Source organism: Syzygium oleosum, unplaced genomic scaffold (genome assembly GCF_021117445.2).
Source record: "Syzygium oleosum isolate NSW1041296 unplaced genomic scaffold, Sole_v2.1 Sole_v2.07, whole genome shotgun sequence".
Lineage (NCBI taxonomy): Eukaryota > Viridiplantae > Streptophyta > Magnoliopsida > Myrtales > Myrtaceae > Syzygium > Syzygium oleosum.
Genome location: NW_026607491.1, coordinates 2,367,796 through 2,382,407, shown reverse-complemented (window position 1 = coordinate 2,382,407; position 14,612 = coordinate 2,367,796). Strand labels below are relative to the sequence as shown.

Sequence of the window (14,612 nt, the reverse complement as noted above, 5' to 3'; positions counted from 1 at the left end):
CACCATATATTGGAAGTTCTCAGGCCAAATCTGGAGCCTCTAGAGTTGGACCAGCGGCGTTGCCGGAGATGGTCCAGACCATAATGTTTTAGAATTCTTCGATTGGACACCGATGGAAGCAAATTTAGAACTCAATTTCATATATTGAAAAATGAGCACGTGATTGCATTTTAAAAAATGTTTAGGACTTGATTGTAGTTTGAAAAAGAGTTTAGACTTGTAGTGTAATTTTCGTTAATAAAAAATAAATATCAATAAACGATATAGTATGTTTAGTTTGCAAATTGCACGAAGACTTTTTTTCTAGTTTCGTCCTACAAAAAGTGAGATCGGTTTGAGATGTCACGCCCCGAACCCTAACGAGCTCGCGACACCCCTCGATGGTCAATCATTGAATGCGACGTCCCAGGCACGTCGCCGACCCAACCCAAATATCAGAGATTAGGCACGCGCGAAAACAAATTGAAACAACCCAGACAATTAATAATGACAATGGGTAGCAATATCACGAAACAATAACCGTAATTCCTACACTTGGCAAATACATAGGACATTCACAAAAAGACAACTCCAAGCTAGGCCACAACAACATAGCCACATTCCTCGAAAGGGACAATAGTTCGCAAACTTAACTCCTCTACAAAAAGGGGAACTCAAAATGCCGGGTACTTGACCCGTCCTCGATCTCCGAGATACCCTTGCAGCGTCTCCAATCACTCATGGTCGCAGATCTGAAATGGTTATATAATAACCGTGAGAACGAGTCTCAATAAGCAACCCCTTATACCCCACGTAGGCCAATGCGTACCCAGACAAGTCGTACATGCAATCTACCCCATAACATATAAAATTCGCATCATTGCTTACCTCGTCATCAAGCCCGTACCACCTCTGCACGTTAGTCACAACGTGATAATGCAATAATAGTAATTCAATAACACATCACAATCGCTCAAACACCAACCACATTTGCACTCAATTAATCCAATTAACTCAACCACACGTCTAACCAGCCAATTCAATCACACGCTCAACCAGTCAATTCAATCATACTCAAATCGCATGCATGGCCGAACATCTTTCTCACGACCTGCGCCACTGCGCCTCAAGTCCAATCTCACTGCCCGCGCTATTGCGCCTCAGGCTCATTTGGCACACCGGCCATTCATGCATTCACACGGACCGCCGTCAACACGTCCCAAGTCCGTAGCCCTCCGATCAATCCGGGCTCAATTTCCAATGACCGACGTAAACACGTCCCGGTCCAACACACCTTCAACGGGCCACCGTCAACACGTCTCAAGCCCGCATCCATTTGGCACATCGGCCAGTCAAGCCTTCACACGGACCGCCGTCAACACGTCCCAAGTCCGACTTTCCATTTGGCACACCGGCCAGTCAAGCCTTCACACGGACCGCCGTCAACACGTCCCAAGTCCGTAGCCTTCCGATCAATCCGGGCTTGCAATCGACAGGCATACACACGCCATTCAATTCAATCAATTTCACGCTAATTACACCAAGCGATTCATAATCACAATTCAATCCAATTCACGACACACCACGCCAACCCACAAACTCGACATTTAATCGGCCACATACGAACATTCAATCCACCCACGAATGCCACAACAAGCCAATCATTAACCCACCAATATTAGCCACTAATATGCATCCAAAACCATCCAAGTCGGCCACAATCAAACGTCAATTTCCCCCACACACGCCACGACAATACGGTCATTTAGCCCACCATAATTAGCCACTAAGTAAGGCCCACAAATATCACAATTTAATATAACAATTACGCACATACAAATATTGACCCTACTCCACATTTAGCTCCTAAACCGGTACTAATTAATCTCTAGACAAGTCTAATAATACCCAATGTACTAGGTAGGGTTTAGGAAGTCACTTACTAAGTTTTGGCCCGGGAAAAGTCGGCTCGGGCCTAAAATGGCCCGGGTGAACAGTGCGGACTCGGCACACGCACGGGCACGGCGGTCGGCCACGGCGACGGGCACGGGCGCGGGCACGGGCACGGGCGCGGGCGCGGGCACGGGCACGGTCGCGGGCGCGGGCACGGGCAGCGGCCTGGGCTGGACGGGCGGGGCGAGGGGCACGGCGAGCGAGCGGGCGCGCGGCTTGGTCGCGTGGGCAACGAGCCGGCCACGGCCTGGGCAAGCCCGGGCACGGCTGGGCTGGCTGGCCGGGGCTGGTTGGCTGGCCGGGGCGGCGACCGGCGACGACTGGCTGGGCGGCGGCGCTGGGCGAGTGGCCGGACGAGCTGGCCGGCGGCTCGGCGGGGCTCGGCCACGACAGGCGCAGCGGCGAGCTGCTGCTTGCGCGAAGGAGGGGAAGAGGACGGTCGGCCGGGGGCGGCGACGAGCAGCGGCGACGGCGGGCAGGTGTGATGGCGGCGCGGCGGCGAGCTGGTCCCGGCGACGGCGGGAAGCGAAGGAAGAAGAAGGAGGTGGACGAGGCGGGGTGACGCGGCCGGGGGGGCGTTCGGCGGTGGCGACGGCGACGCTCAGGGGTCGGGACGGTGCTGGGGAGCTGGCTAGACTGCTGGACGGCGGCCGGGACTCGTCGAGCACGGCGGCAAGCGGCGGCGAGTCGAGCTGGGCAGGGGCGAGCTCAGGACGAAGGGAAACAGGGGAAGGAGAAGGAGAGTGGGGGGGTTCGTGGCGGCAATGGCGCAAACGGACGAACGGCGCGGCGGCTGGCGGGGCGGCGGCACCGAGCGAGCGGCCGGCGACGGGGCGATCGGCGGTGACGGTTCGGGCGAGCAGAAGCAGAAATCGAAGCAGCCGCGGGCGAAGGGAAAAACCAGAGAAGAAAAGAAGAAGAAGAAGAAGAAGGGGAAGAAAGAAAAGAAGAGAGAGAGAGAGAGAGATAAGTCTGTCAGGGGGAGGAAAGGACGTTGCATGGGGGAGGAGAGAGAGAGAGAGAGAGGGGGGGACAGTGGGTCTGCATGGCAGAGAGAGAGGGAGAACGTGTGCATGGGGGCGCGCGGCAGAGGGACGTGACCGGAGAGAGAGAGAAAGTCCAAATAATCATTGCGATCCAATCGACACGGTTCAAGTTAAAAAACGATCTAACGGTCCACGAAAATTCTAATAATATATTAAGACAAAGGTCAGATACCCACACTAAATAAAATACACTAAGATGGAGGTTTACTAGTCGAAATTCGCACCCGGTCCAAAATTTCACTTTCTCTCTAATCTTGACAATCTCGAGGCTAGCCACAATAATATCGACACCGTCCAATTTATTTCGTCCCGAAACTCCCGAAAACCGACTGCCAAGTTCGGGGTCTAAATAACGGCCAAATTCGATCGAGTGCGATTCTAGCAAAAATCTCTATTTTAAAAACAAGAACCCGAGAGTAATCAGTTTTCGGGCGAGATTCTATTATAAGTGCACTGACGAATTACACGTTTTATAAATCCCAAAAATGGCCCAAAATTCGGAATATCACATGAGTTCTAATTAAAGGCTTCGTTCATTTGACGGAAAAATATTATATTTCTGAAAAATATTTTTCCGGAAGTCATTTTCCTGAAAATGATTCAATTTTCCGGTGTTCGGCGATCATTGGCGGTCGGCGGGCGGCGGCGGCAGAGGCTGGTGGCGGCGATCGACTATCGACGGAGGCTGGCTAGCGGTAGCGATGGGCGATGGGCGGCGGCAGCGGCTGGCGACCGACGACAAAAGGCGACTAGGGGCAAAGAAAATATTAAAAATAAAATGATAAAAGAAGAAGAAGATACGTAGAAAATGACTTCCTCTTTTCAGAAAGAGGAAGTCATTTTCCTTAAGTTTGTTCATGTTTTCCCTCATCGAGGGAAACTGTTTTCAGCTCCTGAATACCCAAAAACTCGAAAAATGTTTTCCTGCCAAATAACACAGCCAATATGAAAAAATAAATTTCCTAACTGGACGTACGGGTAATGATTCCTTTTGCTTTATTGAACTCATAAATAATATGCTTTTTCTTTGTATTTTTTCGGTTCGTCTTGCTCTTCTTTCAAACTTGTGGACGCCAAAAGTGCTTATGTAGCAATTTACCTGAACACTATGCCATGATGAATTGACGCCAATAGTGACATGGCATAAAAAATAAGGAAAATTGAAAATCACGAACCACAAAAAGGTACCGGGCAAAGCTGGATAGTGGGGGCCCCGGCCACTAATTGACCATCATTGCTTCCATCACCTTTCTTTCTCTTTGATACGTTTTCTTCGGTAAAAACCACTAAAAATCTCAAATTATACCCATTATAACATATGCAAATTATATTTACTGTGATGCATTTATCCTAAATTTTTTTATGATATAAAAACTCCAAAGTGGTACATATGAAACATATTTATCCTCTATTAAGGTTTCATCAGATAATTTTTAAGCCAAAATAACGTTATTTTTATTTCATTTAAGTCTTGTTTGTCTCCCGGCGTCTATCTAGGTAGATTTTTAACGATGCTTATTAACAGAATCTTGATGGAGGATAAATATGTCACACGGGTACAAATTTGTGATTTCTGGCATCACAGAAAAAAATTTAAGATAAATATATTACGGTGGGCATAGTTTGAGATTTTTGATGACTTCTTCTTCTTCTTCAAAATTGAAACTTAGCTCTTGTGTGTTTTGACAATCAAATATTCAGTGATTCCATAGCACCACGTCAATGGCTGATATGATGAGTATTATTTACTCACATCCACTCTTAGATTGATTAGATTGATACGTGTCCATTGACGTGGAATCAAATAAACAAAATTAAATATATGCTCTCTATTCGGCCATAGAAGCCTCTTCGCTTCATTGCAGTTGCCAAGCCTGACCTCCGCGCCTCCCCTCGTTGACGCCATCGTGGGGTTTCCAACACGGCATCCAAGTCAACCATCGTAACTCACGACCATCAATGAGCCGCCGTCGCAAAATCTAGAGATCTGGGGCCATGGTTGCATATCTGGAGTCAACCACCGTTGCTCGCAGCAATAAACAAGCTACCGTCACTAGATCTAGAAGTCTAGAGCCATGATTGCAATTTTGGAAGTTTGCAGGCTAGATTTGATACTTTCAAATATGGGACTAGCGACGTTGCCGGTGATGGTACAGGTTATAATGTTTCGGAATTCTTATGATTGGACACCGATGGCAGCAAATTTAAAAATCGGTTTCATACACTACAAAATGAGGACTTTGTTGCATTTTAAAAAATATTTAGAACTTAATTGTATTTTGTAAAGGAGTTTAGACAATTAGTGTAATTTATTTTAATTAAAAATAAATTTGAACAAATAATGTCATATGTTTGGTCTACAAAATGCGCAAGGACTTTTTAATAATTATGTTCTAAAAAAAGTGAGATTGGTATGAGATCTAATTAACATGAAAAAATAAATTTCCTAACCTCGGTGTAGGGATAAGGAAAAATTTCAAATAAGGGCTTAAAGTGAAACTGTTTTCTCAATAGAGGACCTAAAATGGACCTTGTTGCAAATAATGACTTAAAGTGGCTAACTTAGTCTCAAATAAAGGCTCAACTTAAGGGCCAGCCAAATCTTATTTACAACTAGGGGTATTTTGGTTTAAGGTGTTGATACCTAAATTTTGGCTAATCATTTAGGAGTTTATTGCATAGAAAATTATGGATCGATCCCAGCCCCTGAAAAAAAATAAATTAATCAAATTGTATATAGATTAGGAGCATTTTGCATAGATAGGTTCATAAATTCTATTTAATTGGATCGTCGGTGAATAGAAAGCTTTGAACTTAGATTAAATTTTCAGACTGAGCCCATGAAATAGTGAAATTTGGCCAAGCCCATGCACACTAGGGCTGGCAGAAATTAGTTAAATGCTGGGGGGGTGGGGTGCCTTATTAAATTAGTTTTTAGCCAATAAGAGCTAAAATTAGTAAAATACCTTAGGTTATTAGAGCCCATTATCTTAGAAAGGCTGAAATTAATCCCGTGAAATTAAGATTAGACCTAGGTTTACCACTTTATAAACACATTAAGGTCTCAAAATTCTAAGGACGCCGGCAAATTAGAATTCTAGAGCACAATTGAGAGACACATGAGAGAGAGAGAGAGAGAGAAGGGGGGGGGGGGGGGGTGGGGGGGTGGGGACTTGTGGCCAAGCCCCTCATCGGCGCGCCTCACCTGCTATCGTAAGCCCCTCGCTGCGAGGAGCTGTACCTGCTCCCGCGACCTGCTGGTCCTTGGCCCGATGATGTCGCTGCTCATCCCGAGCTCCCTGCATCGACGCCGCCTCTAATATGTTGCCACCAGCTGCGACGGCACTGCTTTCCCTGCATTGGTGACACTGCTGCTACTTTTGGCCGACCTGCACTAGCCTGTGACGCTACTGCTGTGCTCGAGCCGAGAACCCTGCAGCTCTGCCGCCACACCACCGTCGTTATCCTTCCCACACCTGCACCGCCACGTAGCTGACCGAATCCTCACCAAGCCAAACCGGCAAAGTTTTCTATTTTGTAGGTTGATTTATGCTCTGACGACCCCGAACGTGATTGATCACCAACAAAGCATCATTGCCGCGAGTTCCCTGCTCGCGTCCACTATCGACTCTTGCTCGCCGACGGCAATCACCTTCACCCCAAGGTCGAGCATCATTGCCGCGGGTTCCCTGCCCGCGTCCACTATCAACTCTTGCTTGCCGACGACAATCACCAACCTTCACCGCAAGGCTGAGCATCACCACAAGCCAGCCTTGCCAAGCAACACCGGAGCACCCATGACGCTGGTCTCAGCCGAGAATCGCGAGCACCATTGCCGGCGGCCGCCCATAATCCGCCGTCCGTCGATCCAATTTGGAAGTCCAATGTTCAAATTTTGGTAATTATTCGATACCGATTTAATTTGTGTATTTTGTTGTCTAATTTGTGCTTATCGATATCTAATGTTGCACATTTTGAGAGATAGATATATCCAAATTAGGAAACTTTCCTAATTTGCAACCTGCACATAATCGGTAATTCAATCTCTAAGCCCTAAGATAGGATTATGGATTGCACGGAAAATTGGTAATTTTGATCTTTATGCCCTAAGATCAAGTTGTCCATTTTATTTGCTTCCAAGTTTGAATTGAGTGATTATTTATTGCTATTTTTAAGTTTATCTTTGATGATTTTGATGCTTATCTCTTGATTGCTTTCCTTATCTAAAAATAGAAAAAAAAAAAAAAACAGGATTGCATGCTAGATTAGAATAGATTTTTAGATAACATTGCATATTTTAGATAATATCGTATGTTTAAAATAGTTTTCTAAGATAGGATAGGATTTGGTTCAAATTAATTCCTAATCTAGGCTAGAACGCTATTCATTTTAGATAGTTTAATTTAGTGATTTATTAATTTCGAATTTTTAATGGAAAATACAAATAATATCATGTGCATGTTACATAGGTTTAATTGCATCACTACTTGCCATGTCATCTTGCCACGTCATCGCATATGCCATGTCATAAATGCCCCATGTCATCATGCATTGCCATGTCATTCCCATGTCAACATCCATGCCATGTCACCTGTGCCATGTCATTTAGTGATCGCATGTTTAGGGATTTTAAATCAGAATGCATGTCAAATTAGAATAGATTTCATGTTAATTTTTGCCTGTTATTAGAGTTAGGTCATTCAAATTACATGTCACGTGTCGTTAGAGTAGTAAACCATGCATGCTCAAGTTAGAATTGCATATAATTAGCTTTCATAAATAAGAAAAACCAAACAAAAGAGAATTAATTAGAGTTGTTAATTAATTAGTACAAATCATGCTAGGATTAGGCATGCATTTCTTTTTAATAAATACTTTGGAAGCATTTGGGAAATTAATTAATGTTCTTTGCTTGCATCGAAGTATTCAAATTCTTTCCCTTTTCTAGCAATTTATTTATTGCAATTGGTTTATTGAGTATAATTTTAATGATTGCGCACCCGCATGATCACCCTTTTGGATGTTGCTAGATAGGTTTTAAATTAATCAATGTTGCCTGCCAAAATATTTTTGAAAAATAAAAAAGAAAATGTAACAGCCCGAATTTCGATGTAATTCCGGGATCAATAAAATTGACAATATATCGCATTTCATTTTAGTAAGTCTCACCCAGAGCTGATCACTCTAGGGATACTAACCAATGGGGTATGGCTAACTGGGAAAACGGTATGTGGACCAGGGACCCGATCGTGAATCGGGCACCGATTACGAGAAATGATGAGGGAATATTATGAACCAATGTGGACCGATCTCAGAAAAGGTAACGGATTTGATTTGGCCAAGGCCAACGACGTACAATCGGATCGCAGGTGATTCTGCACGACCGAGAGTGCACGTGGCCAACCAGTCCTGAACTTAAACCGAACGATCGTGACCTCTAGGACTAGTGATAATTCCTCATTTTCTCAATGATCAGACCGTTATGACTCGAATAACTCTAGGTCGATACGCGTAACCTCTAAATAGCCGCCCGTTAGTGAGAGACCCTGAAATTGGAAATCGAGCGAGTTTTGATCACGAAATTGGTCCCGGATTTCGATGTTGATTTTCGATGGCTTAAGAGACTATTTTTGGAAATATGACGTCATATTAGGCTGGCCATGCATATTTTGAGTTAGTACGGTTGAAAATTGGAATTTCGGTCCGGGGGTGAAAAATTACGATTTTGCCCCTCGGGGGCACCGACTTGGATTTTGAGGCCGTATGAGGTTATTTTTCGAGGCCGACGCCATTTTAGGGTGGCCACGCATACCAGGAGTCGTTATGGCCAAAAATTGGAATTTCAACAAAAATTGGAAAAAATTGACGATTTTGCCCTTCAAACTTTGACGTGGATTTTCGAGGGCTTGCACGATGAATTTCGCGATTCCAACACCACATTATGTTGGCCACGCTCATTTAGGGTTGGTATGGAAAAAAAATGGAATTTCGCCCCGGGATCGGAAAAATGACCGTTTTGCCCCTGGGCTATTTTTGGGTTCCGAAATTTTGGGAAAATTTTAGGATAATTATGGAGGGTTTATCAGCTCAATTATTGACCCAATTACCCTTTTGCCCTTCAATTATTGGATAGGGTTAAATTAAGGCCGTTAGATTAGGGGCGTTTTGGTCATTTTCGCGGATTGGCGACACTTGGCGCCCCTAGCCCGTAATATTTGACCAGCTTGGACTTCTCTCTCTCTCTCTCTTCACCCTTCCATTCGGCCAGCCCCCACAGATCAGCCCTCCACCGCCTTCTCTCTCTCTTTCTCTCTCTCTCGGCAAGCCTTGCCAGAGCTCACCGCCGGCCATCGGAGCGCCGCCGCCGGCCACCGTGCCTCGCCGTCGACCGCCTCAGTCTCTAGCCTCAGCCTCACCCGACCCCTTTCTCTCTCTCCCTCTCTCTCTTTATTTCCCTTTTTCGTCCCGGGATAGCATCGCCGCTGCGCCGGAGCCTCACCGCCACCGCGCCAGAGCCCGATCGGCCGAGCTGCTGCCACTGTGACGTTTCCGATGTCCGTATGTCACTATTCATCACCGTCCCCGTACGGTCCGTACACGCTGTCCGTACGGTCCGTACACCGCCGTTCGTACATCGTCGCCGGGAACGCCGCCGCCGGTTCCACTTTTCACCAGTGATCGGCTACCGTTCCTCGTCGTCGTGAGTTGGATTAAGTGAGTAAAATTCCTAAACCCGGATTAGGACTGATAGTGCATTTTCTAGACTGGTTTATGAATACTAGTACATACTGAGAGAAATTAGTGTACCGATTGGTAGAAATTATTATCGGGAAAAATTTAGTGGATCAATGAGAATTTATTGAGGAGAATAATTGGACTAAATGGCCAATTTAGGAGCCCATTGGTGGAATTGCCGGGTATGTCCGGGTTGACTGAGTGTACGTAAATTGTGCTTAATTGTGATTGATTGCGTACTGCCATGTCGCATGTTGTGTGGCTGACTAATGTGTGGTGCGATTGGCCAATGATTAGTTTGAAATTAATTGTTGAATTGTGAATCGCACGTTAGGCTACACGGTATTAATTGGGCTGATTGAGCACGTGCTGTGACATTGAGTGTTTAAATTAAATTGATGCTCGTGGTGCATTGTACTGCATAGCATGGTCACGCATTATGTATGCCGAGAGTGAGGCATGTGATGAAACTGTGCGAGAATGCGTGCTTGCCATGAGCATGTGATCACCTAAAATACCCTGAAGCGTTTTACGCGAGGTTTAGATAATAATGGGTTGTGTGATCACCTAAGGGCCTTCGGGTCGTGACCTTCGGGTCGATACAGTCCTCATGCACTTTGAAGCAGGATGATGCCCGGTACGTCCGGAAGACGACCATCCTCATGCACTTTGAAGCAGGCTCTGGTTCGTAAGGAGATCAGTGTTGCGCCTCATGCACTTTGAAGCAGGCTAGACGCACCGGGCCGTGAATATTGTTGACTCGAGTCGTGAAAAATATTAATAAATTAAGCAATTGCCAGTGTGCCAGTGGGCCGAGAAATGCATATGACTTGTCGACGACATCTGCATGCATAAAAATGCATGGACTAGTGTGCGAGTATGTGAGACTCAGTGTATGGCATGCGAGATGAATACTGTGAGCATGAGCATATGTGTGGTGCACGTGTGACCATTGTATTCGCGCATGTGCCTGGAGAATTTTAGTGAACTGCCTAACCTGCAGGGTAATTTTTATGTTCTATTTGGGCCAAGGGCCAAGTCATTGGTTGCGTACTATGTTGTTTTGCCTGTCAGGAGAATGCATGCTAGCTTAGCCTAGGTTTAGGGGTTGTACTCACTGAGATTCGTCTCACGGTTGTAAAAATCCACATTTTCAGATCCCCAGCCGTAAGGATGCCGAATCCACCGCTTTTTGGAATACCTACATAGATACATCAGTATACAAGTATGTACCCCGCAGGGAATGGAGAATCTTATGCAAGATACCGATCCGTGGTGTTTGTAAACGTGGGAGTATATTTTCTGCATTGTTGGTTGTTTGTTTGGTTATCCTTGGCTCATGTATATACTATCAGGGTTTGTTGTTTATTACTTCCGCTTGTGCTTTACTCTCTGTTTTGGGCATTGGATCGGTGACGCTTCCTGGGACGTCGCACATAAACAAACCGACCTTTGCGTGGGATGTTATTGCTTCGTGGGGTGCGGGGCGTGACAGAAAATGTATCCAAATGACATTAGAGTAATCTAGCGTAATCAACTTTTCGAATTCATAAATCTATTGTTCATAGAAGTAAAGTACTCTCCCACACTTTACTTGGGTTTCTAATCAACCTACCAAAAATTGATTAGTGTTGACTCCAAAATAAAATTGATTTGCATGTTAAAGAGTGAATCTAAATCGTGAATTGGTACGGGCTTAGAAGAGCCCAAGTTAGGTAAAACCTTAGTAATTCATTAGCCAAAAGCCTAAGTGGTTCACCGAAGAGAAGGTTGCGACATAAGGACTTTCTTCTTCTTCTTTTTCCTTTTGTTTTTCTTTTCTTTCTTTCTTCATCTTGCTCATGCCTCCTTCTTTGCTCTGCATCTTCTTCTTCTTGACAACAGCATCAGTCTCCTCACTAGCGAGCTAGCGCAGGGGCAGAAGAATTTGAACAATTTTGGAAAAGAAGAAAATTGAAAGATATTTGAGAAGTTTTGCAGTGAACTGCGTGCTTCAGTTTTGCAAAACTGCAAAACGTACTGTTCAAATTTTTTGCACTTTTGTAGTTTATAATATAAGTTTTGCATCCTCACGTAGGCACCTGTCGATTTCGGCGATTAGAAGCCGGAATGAAGTTATTCGCCACCAGTTGCCTTCTCCAGCGATGAAATCTTCAGAATGCTTGGGAACTCCCGGTCGAACAACCTCTTGAGTTGTGACTTCAGGATCGGCTTTCTGCCATCAGCCCGAAGAGACTGGCAATGATGATGAGCTTGAAAATCGAGAAATGGGTTTTTTTTTTTATTCTTTTTGCTTGTAAGAACTTATTCTGGTAATTAAAGTATCAAGTTTCATGTTGTCCATGCAAGAGTTTTTTTTCTAATGTGGGCTTATATTAATTGCGATTGTAATTAACCGTTTTTACAGGGTTGGTCTACTAAGGTGTGATTTAAGGATTCTTAATTAGTCTAATATGGGTTTGGCTTGTGTGGACCAAGTTGAGCCCGGCCCGTGATGAGAGCTCCTAGCTAAAAACTCTATAAAGAGAGCTGAAGTCTCTTCTCTAGGCCTGACATTCTCAAAAACACTCTTAACGCTCTAATAAGGATTCATAGAGAAAACTCTCTGTCGAGAGGCTCGAGTGGTGGTCTTATCGCACCAAGGATCCGGAGGGTAATAGGGGAGAAGGGCTTGAGCTTCGAATCATCGTCTGAGGATTGGATCGTTGTCATTCTGCATCAAGAACGATGGATTCAAAATTAGGTGCGCAGATCTCTCTAATCCGTTACAGTGTTTCTAGTTTCTAACTATGGTGATCCTAGGGCGATCGTCCGGCCGCCGGCCAACATGTGATATCAAAGTCGCCGTAGTCTAGAACTTGAACTTTTGGATTTAGCTTGTTTAAGAAAATTTTCATCTGATGAAAATCGATTTTGATCACATATTCGGACTCGTCTCGTCGAGACGAACATTTTGGTGGGTGGTGTGCCTCTAGAAGAGGGCGCGTGCACGACCCCGTGCTAAGGTGGTGGCAGCGCGTCTGGCCATGCGATGTCACATGTCGAGGAAGCGCCGGCAAGTCAGGCCACGAGCTCCACACTCGGCAACATGTGTCGCCGCCTTTGTGCATGCATGACACATGTATCGATGAATGGATCAATGTAATTGGCATGACACGTAATTTTAGAGACAATTGCCCCTGTCTTCAAGTCTAGAATTACATGTATATGGTAAATGTGAGACATAAAGTTCATATCCCTGGTATAAGAGATTTTCAAGGGTTCAGTTGGGTAGTAACTGCTAAAGTGGCATACTTGATTGGATTTGAGAAATATCGGTCTCATATTGTGGTGGAATGTCTCCTGTTCTAATGCATGGTCATACTCAAAAAGGAGGTGATTGTGTATTGGTTCATGGAGGGACACATGTACATCATAGGATGAGGAATGATTGATCCTAGCAGTTCACACACCCAAAGGTAGTGAATTCACGAAGATTGGAATATTCTCATGATTGCTGTTATGTGGAGAGTATATAACTGTATGTCATGTATTATGCCCAAAGGTGATTATATGATGATGTATGTAACTCTCAGTATAGTACTCACATGATGATAATTATATACATTGCTTGTTTATCCAGTCACCTTTTTTGTGAATGACAACTCCATTACTATTGAGGTTCTTACTGGTTCAAACTTTAAGAAATGGAAAGAGAATTTTTTATTTGGGATGGAGTTGGCAGATATTCATATTGCTCTTACTAAGGATAAATCGGCAGACTCACTATTGATAGTATGGATACTGAGAAGGCACGTCATGCTGCTTGGGAAAAGAGCAATTGGATTTACTTGTTATTTATGAAGCGATTCACACGACAACACTTAATGAGTGGTTTGCCAGCTGACTGCACTGCTAAACAGATGTTGGAAGCTACGGAAGCTAGAAACCATGTCTCGTCTAATGCTGAGATTGGAACACTTTTGCAAGGACTCTTTAAGATGAGGTATGATTGTTCTGGTAGGGTTAGGGATTACGTCCTTAGGATGGTAGGCCTGCAGACAAAACTTAAAACTCTTAATGTTTCCATTCTTGCATTGTGCATCAAGCCCTAAACACCCTTCCACATGATTTTGGAATTATTAAAACCAATTATAATTTCCAAGATAAGACCTAGTTAATTAATGACCTGATACCTAGGGTGGTGACAGAGGAAGAGAAACTGCAGAAAGAGAAAGGGCACCTTGCCCTATATTCCTCGAGTTCCAGTAGCAAAAGGGGTAATAGGTTCAAAAATCGTACTCATAAAGGAACTCATTAAACCACTGGTCATTCTGATTATTTGGGTTCTAAGAAAACATCCTTAAAGAAGGATGGTGATCGTTGCTACTTCTGTAAAAAGATGAGTCACATAAAGAAGGACCGCAATAAATATAAAACTTCATTGTCCAAGCGTGAGCATTCAGGTATTGATTCTTTGGCACTTGTTTATGAATCCAACCTATTAGAAGCCTTATCCAGTTCCTGGTGGCTAGATAGTGGTGCAACTAATCATGTTGCGTTTACCATATAGGGATTCACAAACAGAAAGAGCCAAATCAAGATGAATCAAAACTCACTGTAGGAAATAACAACAAAGTTGACGATGAGTTCGTGGAAGATGTCATTTTGATTATAGATTCTGGTTTTAATTTGATGTTAAGAAATACCTTTTATGTACCTTCCTTTAGACGGAACTTCGTTTCGGTATCTTGTTTGTACATGTGTAGCTACTCTTTTGAATTAACAAACAATGTTGTTACTATGTTCTACAATTCAAATAAGGTTGGGTGTTGCAATATGTCCAATGGATTGTACAGGTTGTGTTTAACTCCTAATGATATATAGGTCGCTTATATAGCTGAAAATGTTGTTTCCAAA

The 14,612-nt window shown here is 44.2% G+C and overlaps 1 protein-coding gene across 1 annotated transcript in view; it reads right to left on the bottom strand.

Moving 5' to 3' along the window:
- Positions 1-14,612, bottom strand: part of LOC115682248 (uncharacterized) — a 106,723-nt gene that overhangs the window by 38,922 nt on the left and 53,189 nt on the right. The window lies entirely within an intron of this gene.